Here is a 9351-nt window from a genome sequence, read left to right as displayed (position 1 = left end):
GTTGAAACTCACTTTCTCTTAAGAGAGTTCAGAATATGGGAAATCCATCAAACCTATTCTTTAGATAAATGGATTCTCATTTACATACTTTTACTCAGGTGAAGAACATTTATCTTTGCCTACTTCTTAATGCCTTAATTATTTTAATTTTTTTGATCTTTAAAAAGCTTAGATTCATTTACCAGAATATAATTAGAATGAAGCAGATTTTGCATCATCTGACATTGTCAAATTTATACATACTGCAACATGTATTTGAACTGCTTTTAACTATTACAATATTGCAAAGCTAGCAGGGAAAAAAAGTACGAACATTAGCAATGAGTTCCCTATTTATTCTTGTCAGTCTGAACCCAGGTGGAAAAAGTGAAGTGTGTTGGAAAGGCCCCTGCAAGCCCACTGTCTGTCAGGAGAGCAGGCTCTGAAACACAGCTCCCAAGATAAGACACCCACAAGAAATGTGTTTAAAAGTTGAATACACAGAAGTTTGTCTCTAGGGGATGTGATTCCTGTGATCCTGGTATATACAAGGCAATATCCACTCACAAGGCAGCCCCACATGGATTCAGTGTAGACACATCCAGATGAGCCACTCAGCCAGGCTCACCTTACAGTCAGAGGAGGGAAAAGAAGCATTTCCAAAGAAATGGGTCCTTTGATCTATTCTAGGTACTTACTTTAGGTAGGAGATGGGATGAGCTCCAGATATGGCTGGGAAAGGCCAAGAGCAGCTTTTGGCAACAGAAAGTCAGGAGAGATGAATCCCACTGTAAAAGATTTCATAAAAACAGTCTTCTGCAGCCTTTGCAAGCTGAGCTGCAGTGCCTGTGGCAGCGTTTGCCATCATGCCTTGTCCAAAGCAGCTGTGATGCAGCAGCTGCTGGAAGGCGAGGAACTTCCTTCCTTGCTATGGAAGGGCAGTCCTGGAGGGCCAAGGCACATCTGCAGGTGCTGGCCAGCCCAGGGGAGCGTGCTGGAGGAGCACAGCACCAGCAGCACACACCAGAGCCAACAATTAAAAAAAAAAAAAAAAAGAATAGGAGAAAGAAAAGGATATCTGAACATGCCACACTGTGGGCTGTTGTGTCAGCCACCAGCCTGACAAGTGGCTGTACTGGGAACCTGTTCTGCAAGGCTCATGGCAGCCCAGAAACTCAAAATCAGGAGAGCAGTTCAGCAATGAGGAAGTGTTTGCTGCTGCTGCTGCTGCTGCTTCCAGCATCACCAGGGCTGGCTGTGACAGGCTGTGTGCCCAGGGTGGGCTGCAAGAGCCCCCTGCAAACAGCTCCAGGAGCTGCCCCCTGCCAGCCAGGCTGTGCAGCAGCACCTTCCACCTTCCCAAAGTAGGAGGGAGTGTCCCTGCTGGGATGTGCCTGGCTGGCTGCACGCAGCACCCGTGTGTGCTGAACCACATCTAAAGGGTGCAGGATGCTCTGCAGCCAGGGACACCCAGGGAGACAGTGCTCAGCCATCTCCTTCCCCCAGGAGGTTATTTTGTGTGCCAGACACCTCAGAAACTGCAAAATTTTTAGCCCTACCCTCCTGCCACGCTGAGGTAAAGCAGATGGCAGCTTCCACTCTGGAGCTGCCTTTTGTTCATCGGCGGAGGAAGCTCTGCACGAGGGGACCCACTTGTCACTGCTTTAGCTGTGCTTGGCTGCACTGATGGAGCTTTCCTGCCAAGCACAGCCCCGGCCTGCAGCAGCACGAGCCCAAGTGCCAAGCTGGCAGCCAGAACAGTGGGGCTGCAAGGACAAGGCTCAGGGAGCTCGGTCTGCAAGGCACACCACGAGTTCTCAGTCACACAGGGAGGAGGAACATGAATTCTGACAGATTGTACCCTACTCCTGCTGAAACACTGAAGGACAGCACGTGCAAAAAGAGGGGATAAAAACAGTAAATCCTCTGCTTCAATACAAAAAGAGTTCTTAGAGGTATGATTTGTACATGAGTTGTTCAGTCTTTTTCCTGACACCAATTTTTCACCTCTGGAAAAGCACACAGAGGATTTGGGATTGCTAAGCCAAGCAATCATTTGATCTTATTTTACTAATTCCAGCCACTTTAGGTCCCAAAGAAAACTCACAAAAGACAAAGATACAAGTGGCAAAACTGATTTCAAAGTGCTCTTCTATGAGAATTTTCTCTTGTAGAACTTAATTTGGCAACTCCTCATGGGCATCCTGAAAAATTGATGCCATCTAACTCTGCAGTAAGGGAATTTTCTCCCCAAAGACTGAGTACCCTACTGAGTATTCTTGTGTAAAAACCTCCAGCAATAATAGTAGTAGATGAGAAGTGTTATGATCTCTTCAAACTGTAAGACAGGTATTACATATATGCTTATATGGGAAACAATACTATTAATCTTGGAGAAATAGACATTAAAAATTATGCCAACCCATACCATTTCTTAGCAAGTTGTGCCTTTGCATTTAGATATAATTTGTACTTGAATTAATTAGGCTTCTGAAAAATAAAAGGATATCTGAAAAAATCAAGTTTTTGTCAGAATTGATGTAAGAGTTCCAGTCTGAATCTCCAGCACATGCTGGAACAATGCCTTAATCTGAATAAAGAAATTATTGCTTAGATACACCCTAGTCTTACAAATAAAAACAGCCCAAAGAGGGGATGCTTTCAAAGCTGAAAAGAAGAAGTTAAACTGCCACTGACAACCTTTGGAAAAGGGGTGCCCACTTCAATGTATTCCATTGGAAATTACCTTTTTTTACAAGTGTTTTATGTGCAAGCTGAATTAAAAATGAACCTAATTAGCTCTGGAGAAATTTAGCTTCTAAAAATCACAGCTCTTTTTTGCCACAGAAAGTTTGTATCAAAAGAAAATAGACAAGCAAGTCTAAATAAACAAGTGAATGCAACCCAAAGGAAATCATCTTCAGCATGTCACTAGTGATAGTAACAAGATCTCTGATGACCTCTCCAAGCTCCAGTCCAGAGTGGGAGCTGCCCACTGCCTGTGCCAGCCCTGTGGGAATGAAAATTGTGCCTGAGCCAGGGGGAAAGGAGCAGGGAGCTGATCACAAAGTGGAGCAGTGCCTCCTGAGCAGAGCAGCAGTGGAGAGCTGTGAACAGCTGGCTCTGTGGCACACCTGGGCAAGGAGGGCACTTTCAATCTCCTCCCTCTGGATGGTAACCTAAGGGCACAGAAAGAATTCCCTGCTGCTAGAGGAGTGCAAACCCCCTGGATTCCAGTAAATTTGGCCAAAGCCACAGGAAGAACCCTTGTGAGCATTAGAATGGGCCCCCACAGCTGTGGTTTATCGAGGTGCTGAATGTGTAAGTGCTGGCCAGCTCTTGTATTCAAAAGTACAATTATTAAATAATTCTCAAAAAGTTTTCATCATGTCCATGGTGGGAAACATAGAAGGAACATCTCAATTCCAATTTGTTTATATATTTGGATATTATAGACTTACCTTTGCTTTTTTTAAAATATGAAGAAATCCTAAAGTACTTTTATATGCAAGACTATTATTACTTATGCAACCTAGAGCTGTTTTTCTACTAAATGGTGTTTGAAAAGTCATTAAAGAAAACTTAAAACTATGCTTTCACTTAAAAAGAGATGGATGCAGGAAGCTTCAAGGAAAACATTTCCTAAATTATTCTCAGATCAGTTCTTCCCTTTGCAGTTCCAAAGAAGGCTGCTTTTCTTTCAGTTACTTTTTGAAAAAAAAAACCAACATTTTAGTTAGTTTTGTTTTTCAATAGAACTATGCATTAGGAATTTTTTAAGCATTAGTTTCAGTAATTGGTTTTGAGCAAGCTGGGTTTTTACATGAGAAATATCTGAAGCAAACATATTGTGAGCTATCATTAACATTGTTGTGCAGCATAAACTTGTCAAACATCCCATGAGAATTTCTTTCTGAGGAATGCAAACAGATCACCCTCCATGATCTGGAAGAAAAGTCAGAGGTATCACTGATACAGCTAGAGCTGTTCCATCCAGGAAGCAGCATGGCTCTTTTTCACTCATGTTTCTCTGTTACAGAAGTTCTGTAAAGCAAAAAAAAGTCCCTGAGACAAGTTTTTGACAAGCTACACAGGAGCAGTGACAACCCAATTTGCTAGAAATACTTCTTTCCTTTTTATTTTGTTAGTGTCCCAAATTCTTGAAAAATAATCAAAATAATCAATGAAAATAATCTCAAAGGTAAAAAATTCACACAGTATCAAAATATTAAAGAAATAAACAGTATATACAGGCATCTTTCAAGGAAGCAAAATAAAATGCCACCAAGCAGCAGTTTTCAGGGCAATAGGATTTTGAGCATGACACAAATTTCATGCATTCTTGAGACAAATCATAATGCACCAGTACACATAGGGAAGGCACAGCCTTACTTTAGGGAGATTGACACTAGCAAATATCTGAAGAATGTAAAAATATCAAAGAGAAAAAAAATTAATGTTAAATTGGATGAGAAACTTTGTATTAAAATTTAAAAAATGAACACAACAGGGTGCCTGTGACACACTGGGAAAGGTTCCAAGGGAGCAAAATTAACAGGGTATAAAACAATCTCCAGAGAAGCAATAGAAGTCATGCCACCTATATTTTTAAATTTGACTTGGCAAACACCAATAAATATGTGCCAAGAAATAATCTTTTACTGATGGTAAGGAATGGGATTTATTTACTGTACTCAATTTATAAAGTCAAAAGTGTTAAACCAACTCAGTCAGGACTAGAATTAGAAGCCTGGGACATTGAATTGTTCCCATCTGCTCATTACCATCCCTGTCTGCATTCTCCAGCAGGAGCACTTTATAAAGGGACTTTATAAAGGGATTTTTGAATCCCCTTTGTCAGTCCCTGAGCTCCCATTTGCAGCTCTCAGTGCAATTGTTGCACCAAGGCAGAGGTACCTGATGTTTTTTCTGCTGCTGGGGTATCAGTGCCAGGGTTGTCAGCCACAGCACCCTCTGCTTATTGCCCTCCCCTCCCAGTGACCACAGGCACCATCTTTTATCCCAGAGAATATTGACTCCATATTCTTAGAAGTCCTATTTATTATTTTATGATACTACATTAAAAAGAAAATTATATACTAAAACTACACTAAACCATAGAGAAAGGATACATCAGAAGGCCAGACAAGAATGATAATAAAACCTGTGACAGACTCAGAGAGTCCAACACAGCTGGACCATGATTGGTCATTAAAAAAAATTAAAACAATTCACATACTGGGTAAACAATTCTCCAAATCTCTTTCCAAAGCAGCAAAGCATGGAGAAGCTGAAGCTTCCCAGCTTCCCAGGAGAAGAAATCCTGGCAAAGGGATTTGTCATAAAATATCACAGTGACACCAGCCCAAAACTCTGGGGGAACAGTTTTTTCTCCCTGTGCATGAGGGAGTAATCCAGATCCCTTTCCATGCAAACACAACCCAATGGATCCTCTTGCTACCTCTTCTCCTACTGATTACTTTTTTTTGCACTAAAGGCATATTCAGACTAACCTCAATCTTAGTACTCTCTCTTCCTGTCTCTTTATTTAAATCTGTTATTGTGAGTTTGTGATAAAATCATGCAAATGAGCACTGAGAGCTCAGCTCAGCTGTCATTTAGGGCACTTAGGCCTTTGAATTTCACAGAGTGATTCCCTGGAAGACTGAACTGCAGCCCTGTCTTGGCTTCTGTGAAAAATTCACATATCAGAAAAGGGGAGGGGGGAAGGTACCAATTACACCCCCTAAACTGAAAGATTGCAATGGCTCACCCCCAGAACCAGAAAGGTTTCTGTGTGAAATGGATTTCTTTGGGATTTATCAGCCTGCAGTACTGAAGAAAGCAGCTTTCCCACACCCACCACTCTATGTCTCCAGGTGTTTACTGAAGTCATAATTCTTTTTTTTAACAATACCACTGGCTGACTCTGTGTGTATAATACCAAGTTCATGGTGTTCATACAGAAATAAGATTTGGAGAAATACCAGCTCGTCTCTTCTCTACATAGACTTGCTTAATTAACACAAGAAAATCCCATAGTGGCCCTTAAAGTCTCTGAGAACAGTGAATAAGTGAATGCAGCCTCTGCTGCTCAGGCCTTCCTCACCTGAAAACATTGCAGGATAAATTAACAGAAGAACTTGGAAACAATGAACAGTTTTGTCTTTCCTATATTTGAACTTAGAAATGACTTCTCCAGCACCCAGGATGGGATTCCAAAGGCCAGACTTCTACAGAAAAGGTTTCAAAATGAAAAGGGAAGTCCTTTACTAAACTCCATCTGTTAAATTGCTTGAAAATTGACAGAGAGCATAAAAAAGTTGTCTATGTCTAAAACAAGTTGTCTGTGTGCACATACATATATAAGTATATGTATTTTTATATATTTTATATATAAATATATGTATTTAAATATATACATATATAAATATATAATATATATAATAACTTGCAGGAATATTCCTTTCAGATATCTATGTGTGTATAAATATATAAATTTATATATAGAGAGAGAGATATATATGGATATATACATATATACATATATATTTATATAAAATATATAAACATAAACATATATATATATATATATATATATATATATATATATATATATATATACACACATCCATTTTTATATATAATCATATATATTTATACACACATAGATATCTGAAAGGAATATTCCTGCAAGATTCTGGTCATGGAAGTAGAACTCACAAAGCTGCAGCAGCAGCATTGCAAATGCTGCTGTCCTCTTATGCAAACTCACCAGGAAGAACATTCAGAGTTACCATGGGAGGTAAAAAACTACATCACCACCAGCACCAAAAGTAAAGCAAAACAAACCAAAAATCAAACAAAACAAAAGGAATAACAAAAACCCCCACAAGTCTTGTGCTCTCTAGGGAATTTTTTTTAAATTCTGAACATTTCTGCAGCACCTGAAGCTGGCTTTCCCCATGATTGTGTGTTTATATCAGGAAGTTTCCTGGAGCAGAAGGAGAAGCCATGGTGTGCCAGCAGCCTGCAGCTGTGCCATGCAGAGAGCTGCTCTGGAACAATGGAACAGCACAGGTACAGCATGAACTGCCCCCTCTGTGTCTCATTAACCTCACCTGAGGAGTTTGTGTTCTCAAAGCTGCTTTTGGAGCCATTCAGCCTCACAAAGCCAGGCAGCCTTTCCTCCAACACAGGGGGACAAGGCCTTTTAAAAAACAAAACCTCTGGAATGATCTCCTTCTTTTAAACCCCCATTTCCCACCTGTATTGGGGATTTCTGCCCCTTCCTCTTGCTCTGCTCTGTAAGGATCCTGCAAGGATCTGCCACCCAAGGTCACACACCTCAGGAAAAGCCCTGAGCACCTCTCCTGGAAATTAATAGGCACAAATGTGGTGGTTTTGGTTTGCTAATTTAAATTTTTTTTGATTGATGTACTAATGAGTGTGATGGGTTTTGTTTTGGCTAATTACCAGTGCACTTATTGGAATGTATTTACTTATTTCTTGTTGTGATATAGGATTAGGAGAAAGGTTTAAAACTTTAAAAGGAAATAAAGAAAAATTTATTAACAGTAACTAAAAGAGAGAGTAATAAGAATTAGGATAAAACTTTTAAGATAGTTCTCTTTTTCTTACCATTTTGTCTTTCTTAATGATAATGTAAAGAAACAAAACTTAACATTTTAGTTAGTTTACTACTTTTAAAATAGTCAAACTTCTGGCCTGGAGCTACGGCATGGTCTCTTCTAGAAGGGAAATCAGGCATTGCAATACCTTAAATTTCACCTCCCAAAGGGATCCTGTGTGATTTTAGCCTGCTGTGATTTAAGAAATGTATGCCCTTGATTCCCTGGACAAAGCAAGAGAGGGGCAATTACCAGGTAATTTTCTACATTCTCAGAGAAAGTCCTAAACAAAGAAAGTTCAAAATCCCAAGTATCATAACTGGGAACACTTCATGCCTTGTTAAGAAAGGAAAAGACTAACAATTCTGTGTGGAAAAAAAAAAAAAAAAAGGAAAGCAGCAGTATCCAGCCAAGAAGTGGTTGCTGGATATATCCAGTTTGTGTCACATGACCAGACTTACATAAACTAAAAAGTGATTTGGCTTCTTTGCATGCCAGATCCCATCCCAGGTATTCCCAGGGTGCTCCTCCTGCAGCCACAGGTTGAATTAACTTCTGGTGCCATGGTTTGCTGGGATGAGAAAAGTCTGCAGGGAAGAGCCAGCTGCTAAAACTCCACTTGAGACAGAAAGGTTACAAAGCCTGTAAAACACTGTTCACCACAGATGAAATTACAGAAAAAGGAAGTAAACTTAAGCTGCCAGTAATAATTACCCTAAATTATTAATGTTAATTGAATAGGTTTGTATCACAAACACAAAGCCAGCATCACATCACAATCAGACATCACCTCAAACAAATTACAGTGTAAGGATGCAGCTTTGGTCATCACACCTCCCTTCTGTCCATTAATTAAAATCAGCCTGTCAGGTAACATATTTTCCTCCCAAATTAGTAATTTTCTCTCAAGGAAAAAAAAAAAAAAAACAACATAATCATAGCTTGGGCAATATGCATAATCAGAAGTGTTTATCACGTGCATCAGGAATAGGTTTCAATTCTTTAAAGCTGGAAGCAGCAGGGCAACAATGAAGTTTATACCAGACACAGGATTTTTTAGGATACAGATAAGACTGTAAAATAATTAGAGACTTGACAATTAAGTAGCTGAGGAAATTAAAATACAGATAAAATAGTGAAAACAAATTTAAAAAACCCACATAGCCTGCTCATGCACAGAGATGTGCATTTTACAAAGCAGTGACATTTTCCAGTGAGACTGAGGATTTGTTATTTCTTTGGAAATGATGGCTCAACAGCTGGTCTCAGTCAAAAAAAAACCCAGTGGAGCATCAAAGATCATTATGAAAAACCTTGAGTACAAAATGCTAGATAAATACATGTTAGAAATTCTAGATAAACACTTGTGTGCACAGTTTGTGTATCATTGCCTTTAAAATACCTCCAAGTTCATCACATTGCCTGAAAAGCTTCAAGTGTTTGTTTCTCAGTGTTTGATAGCTCCCATATCCAGGCACCACCACCCAGCACTGCCTGTCTGGACACACAGACTGGGGCTTTTTCACTGCTACATTCTCAGGCAGGTGAAGCAGAACAATTAAACACAGCATTAATATATCCACTAAAATGCTAAATTTAAGACTTTCCTGCAGAAATGCTAATTTTAGAACTTGGAAACATTCCTATCTGCTTCCTCTCACTTCAACACACACGGAGTTATCCAGGTCTGACCCTTTGGCAGTGCTCCCTGTAAGTGGCACAGATTTGCCTACTTAACAAA

The sequence above is a fragment of the Agelaius tricolor genome, unplaced genomic scaffold (genome assembly GCF_023055355.1).
Source record: "Agelaius tricolor isolate 1412-34295 unplaced genomic scaffold, bAgeTri1.0.p SCAF_3, whole genome shotgun sequence".
NCBI lineage: Eukaryota > Metazoa > Chordata > Aves > Passeriformes > Icteridae > Agelaius > Agelaius tricolor.
This window is presented reverse-complemented; position numbering follows the sequence as displayed.